We start from the raw sequence: 13,338 nt of genomic DNA on the forward strand, positions 1-13,338 counted from the left end.
ACTACTGCAGCTGCACTCACTGCTCGTGTTTCTTTGCAGCGCTCTTACTGCTGCCACCCTGTTGAGCTACTGATGGGACTGACTGACATCAATTGGAAACACAATAATGGCAGTACAGAAATGTTGGATCTTTATGAAGAGATACTTGGAAAGAGAGGAATGAGTGGGTTTAAGACGACAGTGGACAAACTCCTCGTTTGCTGTGTGGCTTTTATACACTCGAGTGCTGTGGCCGTAAAGATAGAGGAACATCTTAAGACAGAAAAATGTGCCATTTCCATTTTTACTACTTTTAAGAACTGTAAAGACACAGTGCAGTGAAGAACAAACATTACTCTGTTGTGAGTTGAATAGTAACTACTAGTCCTAAAAGTACAGTATCTTTGGACCCTTTTGTCTGTTTCAAATGGGAACTAGGCCGGCTGGCTAGTTAGCTAGCTAGCTCATCCATCTCCAGAGCTGGCTAGTTAGCTAGCTAGCTCATCCATCTCTAGAGCTGGCTAGTTAGCTAGCTAGCTCATCCATCTCTAGAGCTGGCTAGTTAGCTGGCTAGCTAGCTCATCCATCTCTAGAGCTGGCTAGTTGGCTGGCTAGCTAGCTCATCCATCTCTAGAGCTGGCTAGTTGGCTGGCTAGCTAGCTCATCCATCTCTAGAGCTGGCTAGTCGGCTAGCTAGCCAGCTCATCCATCTCTAGAGCTGGCTAGTTGGCTAGCTAGCCAGCTCATCCATCTCTAGAGCTGGCTAGCTGGCTAGCTAGCTCATCCATCTCTAGAGCTGGCTAGTTAGCTGGCTAGCTAGCTCATCCATCTCTAGAGCTGGCTAGTCGGCTAGCTAGCCAGCTCATCCATCTCTAGAGCTGGCTAGTTGGCTAGCTAGCCAGCTCATCCATCTCTAGAGCTGGCTAGCTGGCTAGCTAGCTCATCCATCTCTAGAGCTGGCTAGCTGGCTAGCTAGCTCATCCATCTCTAGAGCTGGCTAGTTAGCTGGCTAGCTAGCTCATCCATCTCTAGAGCTGGCTAGTTAGCTGGCTAGCTAGCTCATCCATCTCTAGAGCTGGCTAGTTAGCTCATCCATCTCTAGAGCTGGCTAGTTAGCTCATCCATCTCTAGAGCTGGCTAGCTAGCTCATCCATCTCTAGAGCTGGCTAGCTAGCTCATCCATCTCTAGAGCTGGCTAGCTAGCTCATCCATCTCCAGAGCTGGCTAGCTAGCCAGCTAGCTAGCTCATCCATCTCTAGAGCTGGCTAGTTAGTTAGCTGCTAGCTAGCTCATCCATCTCCAGAGCTTGTTAGCTAGCCAGCTGCTAGCTAGCTCATCCATCTCCAGAGCTTGTTAGCTAGCCAATCCAGCTTCCCGCCTGCTCTCCTCCCACCAAATTAGTCCCTATGTTTTCAGTGGTCTTCACCCTCAAAACCCAATGATGTACCCTTGAGAAAGTAATTTAACCTCAGCCACGCTCCAGTGAACAGCAGAGGACTGACTGTACATACAGAACACATCAACATTTGTCAGAGTGTAGCAGAACATTAGACGGCTCTTACAGTACATACTGAATCAGGACATTGCGTACAAGTAGGAAAGTATGTACAGGTAGTGTAATTCAGTAGGGGACGAATAGTAAAGACAAAGAGCTCTCCAAGCTTTCCAAGATCTCACACCTCTGATTTGATTGGTTGGCTGGTGCAATGTTTTTTGTTAAGAGGAAGCCGGGAAGGTGCTAATGGATATCTGTCATTTCTGATACGCAAAATAAAAGTAACACATACAGAGTGGGTCAGCGAAGCCTCCAACCTGCAATCTTACGGTCCTGGTGGAATTCAAAAGCCCGGACGCTTCCGTCTTTATGTCCACAGCTAAAAATAGCACAGGTTTATCACCATCACACGGTCCCCTGGGTGCTTGTTTGTAGAAAGGGAGCACGGGTTAGAGAAATGGGCATTCTGTGGCCAGCTCCAACTTTATGTATCTGTCTCTCGAAGCTGCAGCTGAGCTTCAACTGGAATGAAGAAAAAAAAGAAAAAGGTGGACGGTCGGATAGAGAGGTGGGTGAGAAGCAGCACGCGCACACATGACTGATGCCAAGAGCCTGGCTCACGGTTTGTAACCCTGACATGCTTTATTTCTCAGTGAAAGGTGTATTTTTCTCTTGTCAACAGGCATGGCTGCATCAGCCTCTCCTTGCCCACACACACACACACACACACCCTCTCCCCCTCCCAATCTCCATCTTCTTCCTTAGATTTCTGCAGCTCTTCTCTATCTTTGCCTCTCTCTGTCTCTCTCGCCCTCTCTGCCTCCTATCTGGAGCTGTACAGAGGACAGATTGAGGGTATTATTTTTTTCTTCGGCTGAGTTTTCCTGCCATGCAGTGATACTGAAGGTCCCATTCTGCTCCTGTGTCCAAGATAAATCAAAAACATTTTTCTACCGCTGCAATCAATGCCCTAGCCCTTTTTCAACAGCTCTGCCTTTCTCTTCTCTCTTACTCATAGGCACACATGCACACACTCTGACACACACACACACACACACTTTCTCTTCTCTTTTTCTTCCTGAGGCAATGGTTCTCTCTTGAACGCCGACATCAGATAGCCTCCCTCCAGCAGTCCACTCCTCTGGGAGGGATTTGCATCTCATTTGCATCTCATTACAGATTTAATAGAGCAAACTGTGCTCCGTCCTGAGTGAAAATGACGAGGGGGGGAGAGGAAAGGTGAAGATAGCTGGGGAGAGTCGGTCTACTGGTGACTGTGTGTGCGCCTCCGAGCAGCTGTTACTCCACATCCCCTGTCTGGCACACAGCGATGTCCCTCTGCAATTACACATATTCTTGAAAAATGATGATGATAATGTTAACGTTATATGCAAAACCGGAACTGGGCTTTGTTTCAGAAGCAGGAATTCCAAATCACATTGACATTTGTAAGGGCACAAATGGCTTGCATCCAGACCTACAACAGTGTGTCATATTATTGCCTCCATTTGTCCAGACGGCAATCCTAAAAAGTACCAACCAAAAAGGTAATATCATTATTTGATCAATATTATGTTTCCACGAGTCCAAGCCGGGTTACAAGCGGGTTTATGGACTGGCCCCAGGAAGAAACTCGAGGAGGATGGATCTGAGAAAAACTCTGTGGTCTTGTTAATAATTTAATCATAAACTCAGTATAGGTATGAATGGTGATGACACAGCAAAAAAAAGAAGCAACACCCACAAAGCATTGGTAACAAGACGGGGTCCTTGTTTCAAGATGGGTCTGGTGGGTTGCCAACATCGTCGTAGACGCACACTGAGGACAGTCCGCCCCGGTTGAGAGTCGACCCGGTAGCAGGGGGGGATCCTGTAAAGCTCACAACCGGAGCTGCGAGCCACCTTCTCCCCACAGGTGCTCGGCCACTGAGGAACTTCGCCCGGCGAAGGCCAACGTCTGGGGAGAGGTCCCACGAGAGGATCCTCGCACACCGAGCGGTTGTCCCTGAACCGCCGACTTGAATCCCCCGAGCAGACTGCGCTCAGTATGAAACTGGCGGGACGCATTTGACGATGTTAAAAATGATCACTGAAACTCATGTCAATGGATCTTCGGGTTGCCAGATCTTTATGAAAAGAAATGAATAGTCGAGTCTTCATATTGACGTTCTGTAGAAAAAAACAATTCATTGATTTATTGAGAAAATCATAGATTAGATAATTATAGACTATAGATGTGAGTTAGTTGCAGCCCTAATTCCGTTTAACTGGTTTACTCATCGGTCAAGATTCTCATTGTCAGTTACGGTTAATTAATATCCCCAACAAAAGCTAGTTAGTTGCAAGATGTGGTGTAACGTCGGGACTTCTTTGCACCTTGCTTAAGGGCATCTCAGCAGGGCAGGTGTTTGCTGACACAGCAAATCGAAGGACCATGTTTTTCAATTCGCAAAGTCACACCACTGTCATTAAACGGCAGTAGATGTTGTACATTTTGTTCCTCTCTCCTCATCTTGCACCAACACCTAAACGAGCACACTTTGGCATACAGTTAATGGGGCAGAAAATATGATTTGTTTATGTAAATTCATATCAGTCAGTGTGTGACAATACGGAGATAAACTCAGCCCTTTTTTAATTACCTTATTGTGCAGTTTCTCCTCGGCATCAAACTCCTCGAAGGAAGAGACTTTTTTCAATTAGGACTTCTAACCCCCCCCCCCCCCCCCCCACACCCCCACACTCACACACACACTCTCTCTGTGTGTGTGTGTGTGTGTGTGTGTGTGTGTGTGTGTGTGTGTGTGTGTGTGTGTGAGAGAGTGAGTGAGAATTATTTGGTAACCTTTCTAATTTCACACTTGTTAAGTTTCTGTGTAAAAGGCAGCATTTTAGAAAGGAGCCCTCGGGATGGGTGAATGTCATTAGTGTGTGTGTGTGTGTGTGTGTGTGTGTGTGTGTGTCAGGGGGTTCAGACTACACAGATTAGTAATATGAAATCAGGGGCAGGTTCGAGTCTCAAGGGCCTTTTCTCTGCACAAACCTGGACACGCACATGCATGCGTTCACACAAACGGGATGCGTCACCATTGCTTACAGACTGCGACCAAATGAGGTGATCAGCCATTTTGCTGCTGTTCCTGATCGCAGGCCTCCCCTGGTGGTTTGTGTGGTGACGACTCTTTGTGTTTGTTTCTCTCTCGCTCTCTCTAATTTATGTGTTGTTGGCGGCGCTGGTGCTGATGGGGCCCAGAGATGGCATTTAGCTAAAGAGCAGAGAGGCTGTTAGCTTCTCCATTCATCTAATCAATCTCACTAATGAAACCGGTGTCCCCTCCACAGCCTCCTCTCTTCTCTCATGCTCCTCTCCTCCTGCCCTCTACCCTCATCATTTGCTCTCCTTGTGCTTGTATCGTTCCACTGTTTTGTGGCACACTGCTACCCGTACTCCTCTCCTCTCCTTCCTTCTCCCCTTCCATCCTCCCTTCCTTCGTGCAGCTGTCCTAGATTCACCAGTGGCTGATTTTGTTCTTTTTCTGGTGTTTGCTTCCTCCATTTCAGCAAAAACCCGTGTCTTCTCCCCTCCCCCAGCAGAATAGATGGTGGATTGACCCAGTTAGGGTGAGAATGGGTATTGTACTGGGGGTGTAAGTGTGCCAAGGTGTGTGTGTGCTACATATACACACACAACGTGGAGTTTAATGTGTTGATTCTGTGTAGGAGAGCTGCTGCTTTAAAAGACTAATTTGATTAAACGGTTAATATGTTTTTAATTGGACATCGAGGCAGTGTTGTAGACACAATGTCAATTTCAGACACATTATTTTGCACTTTGTAAAGATGTGTATAATAACCTCATTATGTATTATATTGTTTTGTTGTATTTGAATATGAGGTGAAGGCAAAAAACACCCAACGGTTAAAGGGGGTCACTGTACCTGTGCCTCTGTACAACAAATCGTTGGTCAATCAACACAAAATTGATGGAAAGTAATTTAGACAATGGATTAAATGTTTTTAGGCCATATATTTGCTGTTCAGATGTGACAATCTCCTACTTTTCATGATGGTATAAACCAAATACACCTGGCTTTAGAACATATTGAAGACGTCACCTTGGGCTCTTTTCATTGTGTGTGTGTGTGTATGTTTGGCCGATGAATAATTTATTCGTAGAAGGCAGATTACTTAATAACAAAATCCATTGTTAATGGCAGACCTACCGTCTGCACATGATCTGACTTGGAGCTCTGACTGGTGTCTCAACAGACTTCTAGAGTGCACGGTTTTGATAATAGTTTCAACAAATAACTTGTCTTTATTAAAAGACGTGAAATTAAAAGACGCATGTTGACACCATAAGGCAAATTAAAGTGGCTTTTCCTCCTGCTAACCCATTATTTTCTATATCATCAGTGTATGTGGCAGTAAAAGTATATTTTTAAAGTTCAACTGATATTGTAGCATAATGTAGGAGTATTAATGCTACGGTTACCTGCAATGTAATGTTGCACAATGATTTTAGTATCGGGGTTAAAGTGTCACTGTGAACTATATTTGCAGTCAATCGATGTGTATTTTGCTCAGCCATGGATTAATGGAGCAATAATACACCTTGATGTTATCTGGTTACATCTGTGGCTGTAGTTCATCTTGTAAATCTTATTCTCCTCATTTCCTTTCATTGCTAGTTTGGAAATCTAAAAATAAAATGACACTACTTCCCTGGGATGTGAGCGTGCTGAGCTCTACGAGTTTGGTTCGCTGAAACAAACTCGCACAGTCCTTGTAATGTCACCCATCGGTTTGTGGCCTACCGTTTAGAAGCTTCCAGTGACCATATTTGGACTGCGGAGGAGTGATGTAGAGACGCCGTATATTGTTCTGGTAGGGTAGCGACCTGTCATTCACAGTAAGCCCCGCCCTAAAGCATACTCTGCTTTATGGTCTGTTTGACTCTAAATGGACCATAATGTACTAAATGAACATCATGCTGTATTGAAGAAGACTTGAAACTAGAGATTGAGACCATAAACTCATGTTTACAATGTTTACTGAGGTAATAAATCAAGAGAGAAGTAGTCATTTTCTCATAGACTTCTATACAACCAGAGGAGTCGCCCCCTGGTGGACACTAGAGCGAATGAAAGTTAATGACACTTCAACATCAGCTTCACTTTTCAGAACCGGAAGTTGCTGCCTGAACATAACGTCAACACTAACCTCTTCACATTTTGTTGATAATTTGAGTTAATTTTCTACACATCTTACACATTGCATCTTTAATACCGTGACTCTATCTTGAGAGAGGGAGAGAGAGGGGGGGAGAGAGAAAGCAGAGAGAGAAAGAGACCCCTCGGGGGGGGGGGTGTGTGTGTGTGTGTGTGTGGGGCCTTGGGGTGTTGACGTGTGCAGGACAGAGACCCTACAGAGAGCCTTTTGTAGAGAAGTCTCCCTGCAGCAAGGTCGCTCCTCCTCCCTCCATCCGTACATCTCTGTCCATGTCTGTGTAACATTCAGAGTTCTCACGTCTCTCTCTTTCTTTCTCTTTCTCCCTCGCTCAGACAAAAGGCACATACATGAGTTATTTTTTTCACAGGCAGGTCTCTGGTGGGGCCAGTGGCTATAACTCCAGAATATAAAGTGGACTGTATATCTGTCATGGTGAGTTTGTGGGCTTAGATGCGTGTGTGTGTGTGTGTGTGAGACTTTGAGTGGTTCTGCCGGGTACCGGCGCTGATTATAATGTAAAGATACGCCGACTTTTGTTAGAGGACAAAACTTGGCCCTTATTGTGCATCGCATAGACACACACACACACACACACACACACACACACACACACACATACAATACGGTGAATTACTTTTACAGCTTTTAAATATGTTGTCCCCGTGTCACATACTGTACACAGGAGCATATGAGCACACATTCGTTTCCACTAGCACATACAAGGAGGGACATTTTGTCCTTGTGATGCTTTGATGTACACCCGAGCGGGGCACTTTTAGGTGTGTGTGTGCGCGCACGTGCTGCAGGACAGCGATACCGTAATTCCCTTGCTCTCCCACTGTGAACAGAGGAGCCGCATTGCCACGATTTTACATTTTTGAGTCTTTAATACACGTATAGTATGCTCTCTCTTTCATTCACTACATAAACACACGCGCACACACATGCATGCACATGTACTCTCCTCAGTTGGATGCACATCCATCATAGCTCCAGCCTGACCTGTCATTGTCTTTGTTGTCGCTGATACAAACATCCTTTTCCCCCGGTCCACCAGGTAAGGACCCCAATCAGGATTTACATTCACAGCGTAGCAGCGTTTTGCTCCCACTGGGGAAGGGAAATAACACACAACAGCACTGTTTCAGCAAGAAGCGCAGAGGACACGAGTGCTGTTTCACTCTTTCAAATTACAGCAAGAAAAATGAAGAAGAAATAGATATGGGTTCTTTGTGGAGGAGTTAAGTTGATTTGTGAATGTGATAGAAGATGAAAAGAATTGATGGTGAAAATGTAGATGAATGTGAAATTGGGACGATCAAGTCAGAAAGAGGGACAGGTGGTGTGTGTGTGTGTGTGTGTGTGTGTGTGTGTGTGTGTGTGTGTGTGTGTGTGTGTGTGTGTGTGTGTGAGTGAGAGAGAGTGATGCGCCTGCATAAACATACACAGTGCTGAATGCTGATCAGGGACAATAAAACCTCCATTAAAGATTTATTCTGGAGAGACAGGATAAGGGAGGGCCCGATTATAGAGAGGAAGACAGGAGGTGGAGGGAGGTAGAAAGGTAATGGTGGGGGGGGGGGTGCACTCAGGTTTGTGTCACAGAGTGGATTATGCCAAAGACGCCTCTCTCCACCCATCACTGAGAGACGCACACACGAGTGCTTCAGACGCTGTGCATTTTAATAGCCCTGTCACCTCCAGCTATAATACCAGACAATGGCTCTTTGAGCAGACACTCGTCTTCAGAAGTGTCTTTGGTGCTTCCTGACAGGCTCGAGCGGGAGCTAACTGGCTAGCTCACCACAATTATAGATCCCATCTGTGTAGTCAAAGAGAGACGGCAAACCTTAGCACAACAAGCCTCGAGGCCTACTCTGTCAAAATGTCACCTGGACCGGGCTGCGCTCCGGGTGAGACACCCATGGGGAAAATGTAATCTAATCCCCCCCGCCTCCTCCTCCAATGAAGTGTGCTGTCAGCTTTATCTCAGAGCTCTAAACCCCTCCTCCTCTACGAACGCTGCTTTTTTTTATACTGTTTGAGATGATTGAGATTCAGAGTTGATGCTGATGACGTTTGAGCAGGTACTTTACTGTTCCCCTCAACAGTGTCTGACTGACTGACTTATAGATGGGGTGAAATGCTAAATGTATAGCGAGAGAGAGAGAGAAGGGGGGGGGGGGGGGGTGACATTGCAGTGTGCGGAGCCCAAAATTGAAAAAGGGGAGGGGGGAAAGAAAAGGAAACAAAGAAGGATGTTGGGGGAGGTTGGAGAGCTGGAAGAAAATTGCAATCACTGGAGGAGATATGGGGGAGTTAAGAATGGATAAAGATGGAAAGTGATTAGGAGAGGAGAGGAGGGGACAGAAGGCATTATAGACACAGGAGGAGGAGGAACTAGGAGATATGAGAAGGAAAAAAAAAAAGGTCTCCCAAAGGGCAGCTGGGACAGAAGAGGGCAGAGTCTCAGGAGTGAAACATTTACTCTAAAATCAACCAGCTCTGCAATAGAATCAATAGAAAGATCCCCATGTAGGCTCCCAGGATTAGTGTGTGTGTGTGTGTGTGTGTGTGTGCACGTGCATGGGAATGTGATTATCAGTGTGTTTGAGAACACTGTGACAAGTATAATTATGTTTGATTACTAAAGACCCCGGTGAGGGTTTGGCATTATCAACCACCGCGCTCCTTTTGAGTATTTTCCTGAAGCCTCGACGGAGCGCTGCCATTCGCTCTGTGTTCATCCGATCGCCCCGTCTTATTCCCTTCCTATTGGACTTGTTAAGCAGGAAGTTCTGCATAGTAAATAGAAAGTTAGAAGATTGTGTGTCTGTGATCAATGGCCAAGCCTCCCCCACTCCGTGAGAGTGGAACCCCGTTAAGACTAGTTCGGTCAATAATTAATAATAATTAACTTAATTTACAGCGGGCTTTTACAGTGTTTACAGATTGCTTTGTCAGACGCGGTGAAAGCACTCTATCCAGCTAATGTAGAACCGCTGATAAAAAGCTTTAACACAGAAAATTACCCAAAGTAAATGAATGAATTTATAATATAAACTAGCAATGAGATGAGCGATTAAAGGAAAACACTTTACGCGACTGCTGGTTTATAAATACAAGGTTTGAGAGGGGATTTAGAAGATGGTGGGGTTAACGGAGTTTCCAAATCCGGCAAACGTGCGCTGACCTTTTAGACTTTAAAGAGTGGAAAAGCTTAAGAGGCCCTGCCAGAAGTTCTACAGCAATCTCAAAATCAAATCTGAACTTAACGTCGAGCTACTAGAGAGGCGCTGAGACTGGACTGCTGTGAGGTTGTCTGTCAGCACCAATAAGGAGCTGCATCTGCTGCAGTCTGGACCATTTAGAGGGTTAGAGACCTTTGCCAGTCATGCAAATTAGTTCTGCAGGCTATTGATTTTTGGCTTTTTACACACGCACACACACACACACACACACACACACTCCCCTGTAGTGTGATTCCACAGCACTCAAGCTTTTAAAAATCAAGTTGATAAATTGCAAGAATGATGCTGTTTTCTCATATATTGTATTATAGTTTAATAGATGGAAGTTGTTGTTGTATATATGAGCCTGATTTAGTAGGAGATGATCCTAAAATGTGCAAATGTATTAACTTAAAATTGAGTCATCGTTTTTAAGCTGTATTGGGTCAACAACCATATTTATGCCATTGCTGGTCATTTTTTTGCCAGGCATGTATCCAAATCCATATTCTTTGATTCAAAATAGATTTTTCTGTTCAATACAATTCTTCAACTATTCATTTTCATTTCGATGATCTGGCAATCAGAAAGTCCATTGACAGGTTTCAGTGATTACTTTGACCACATTAAAAGTCAAATGTGGAACGCCACAGTTTCACTGAAACTGAAAGTCTGTTAAACCTATCAACGGATGGGGTTTGCGCATTCTCCCCGGGGATTCAACATACTCATTATATATTCTTTTTTTCAAAACATATTAAATGTTGTATTATCTATCATCCGCTAAACATCAAGCCTTGATTGTATATCCTTTAGGTAAATAAAGAGTCGGTACACATGATTAAATTAGGTGTCTGAACAGCATTTTGAAGCATGTTACTGTGTCTTTACCCTTACACACCTTGTTCCTAATAATCACCACACTGTACACTATAACTGTCATCCTGTTCAGTGGGAGGAGCATCGCCATTGAGCATAAACTTTGAGGACAGGAGTAACTTCTGCACTGAGATCAGAGCGCAGGGCTGGAGCTGTCCGTGGTGCTGAATCTCACAGGCCGTGTGTTGTACTGTACTGATGCAGCAGTGTTTGTATTGAAGACAGTGCTGGTTACTCGCTGGTGATGAATAAATATTCACACGTCTTGATGCTGCGTGCAGCCTGTTTTTGCGTTGTCATATTTCTCCACTCTGCATCTTCGCAAAGTGACTTTGAACTGCCTCCCACTGGCAGACCTCGGGTCAGGCCTGCTGTTCGGTCCAGATTGGAGACAGCTTTACCTTTTACACCATGCAGCTCAGTCCAGCTGGGAGACTTTATCAGTAGTACCTCGCCATTGTACTTTGCCTCTGCTCTGCTGTGCGTGTGTCCTGCATAGTCCTCTGGTCTATCTGACCGTCTCTTTCAACAACACACTCTGAATAACCTGCAACCTCTTACCCCTAAAAGTCATAGTTAAAGCGGGAGGCAATAATGAAATCTCTTGTTACAGAGGCCTAATGAAAAGGTGAGGGCACATACTGGCCCCTTACCCCACCCCTCGCTTCCTCTCCGTCAGTGCGTTGGGTCGGGCAGATGTGAATGCGATGCCCTGACTGCAGTGTGCCAGTAGCTGTCTGCTTATTGTATGTGTGGGTCTTATTGTAGTTATTAGTATATCTCCATGACTATCTGGGTTTCATAGCCCTACTGCCTCTTTCTATCACCCCTCCGCATATTAATCTATTCCGCTCCTTGTTCCCCAGCTCTATCTGACTAAAGCTCCCGGATCGTCTAAAGGCCAGAGATAAGGCTGACATGCTCTTGTCTGCCATCACACAAATTGAATTGACATAAATTATTCTGCATCAATATCGGATGCAACCTCTTTTGACATTTGGTATGTTTTTTTTAGTCTGTTTTTTAACCCCAATACCATTTAGCCGTAGGCTCTGTAGGCAAATACTACTGCTTAGTGCACCATGATTGACAGTGAGAATAATTTGTGTGTGAGAGACACCCTGGGTGCTGTTAATGCGTCGTGGGTGAGCCCTCCTGAGCAGTGAAATCGGCTTATTTCCAACAGCCTCTAAAAACACCTCAGAGGTGCGTTAATGAAAGAGCAAAAGGAGGAGGGATGAACACTCCTCTAATCCTAACTTGCATCTACCGCTGCCGGCCTCCACCCGCCACAGTCTCTTTTTCTATTTCTCATTTCCTCTCCGAGCTGGTCATCAAATTCACGGGAGCAACATTCACACACATTTTGACTTGCAAGAGGGACCGGTGTTTTTTTGAGATATTAATGGTTTATTCTTCACACGTCTCTTCCTGTTAAATGACTAATGTAAGCTGTGATTCTGGCGGCGTGCCCCGCCGCCGTAGACCTGAGTATCAAACAGCATTCGGTGACATTAGCCTCGGGGCACATTCAGATTGATTCCTGCTTAACACCAGTTCTCAAAGCCGATACCATCTCTGCCCCTCGTCCGCTGACCATGCACTGCCATTTTTTTACTCATTTATAAAAGCACAGAAAAATGGCATCTGCTGTCAATATATAAATAAATAGTGGGTCTGTGAAGTGAGGCAGAGAGAGAGAGCACAAAGACGTAGGGGTTGAGCCATGGTGTTGCTGTTTGAGCTCTGGGGCAGGCTTATATTTAATGGCTGGACTGAGGCTAAATGAGCTGAATTAATAGGGTCTGCTCCGAACACTTACATGCCTGCTAAACATACATTTGGGTGGGCGTGTGTTGTTATTAATTGGGTCATCTTTCAACCATTTCATGTCCTCTCAACCTAGACATGCAAGGCGACGGTTTTGAATGTCATGGACAAGATTCAGAGTATTGTTGATGTTTGTGATCGTTTTCACATCTTTGAATGTCGTTGTGTTCCGTTTTAATTTGAGAGGTTTAGTATTTTTTTTCCGTCTCTCTCCCTCTCTGCTCTCTCTTCTCTCTTCTCCCCTCTCTCTTCTCCCCTCTCTCTCTCTCTCCCCTCTTTACTTATCAGAATTTTTGCAGACACATGCAGGATATCAGCCTTGCCTCTCACGTACGTGTCCCTTGGTGATAGTGTGTGTGCACCAGGCTAAATGTTGGCTTAGAATTAAAGGGTTACTCCCCAGTGTGTCCATCGAATCAGTCTGGTGCAGCATGACTACAAGGAGAATCTGGTCCACCTCCCCCCATCTCCAGCCTTCCCTTCCCCTCGTTCCTCTGCTCCAGCTTATTAACCCCGGGTTTTTCCATCTAGCGAGTCTTCAATATGTATCTCTCATCTGTCATTAAGAATTCCTCTTCCCTCCCCCCCGCTGGACCAGAGTGGTTCAGTCCAAGTCCGGCCTCAGCGGGGGACTGACTCCCCACAAATAAGACCAACCATTCTGACATGAAAGGGTACAGCCTCAGAAGAACA

The sequence above is a fragment of the Anarrhichthys ocellatus genome, unplaced genomic scaffold (genome assembly GCF_004355925.1).
Source record: "Anarrhichthys ocellatus isolate YVR2014 unplaced genomic scaffold, GSC_Weel_1.0 scaffold42, whole genome shotgun sequence".
Classification (NCBI taxonomy): Eukaryota; Metazoa; Chordata; class Actinopteri; order Perciformes; family Anarhichadidae; genus Anarrhichthys; species Anarrhichthys ocellatus.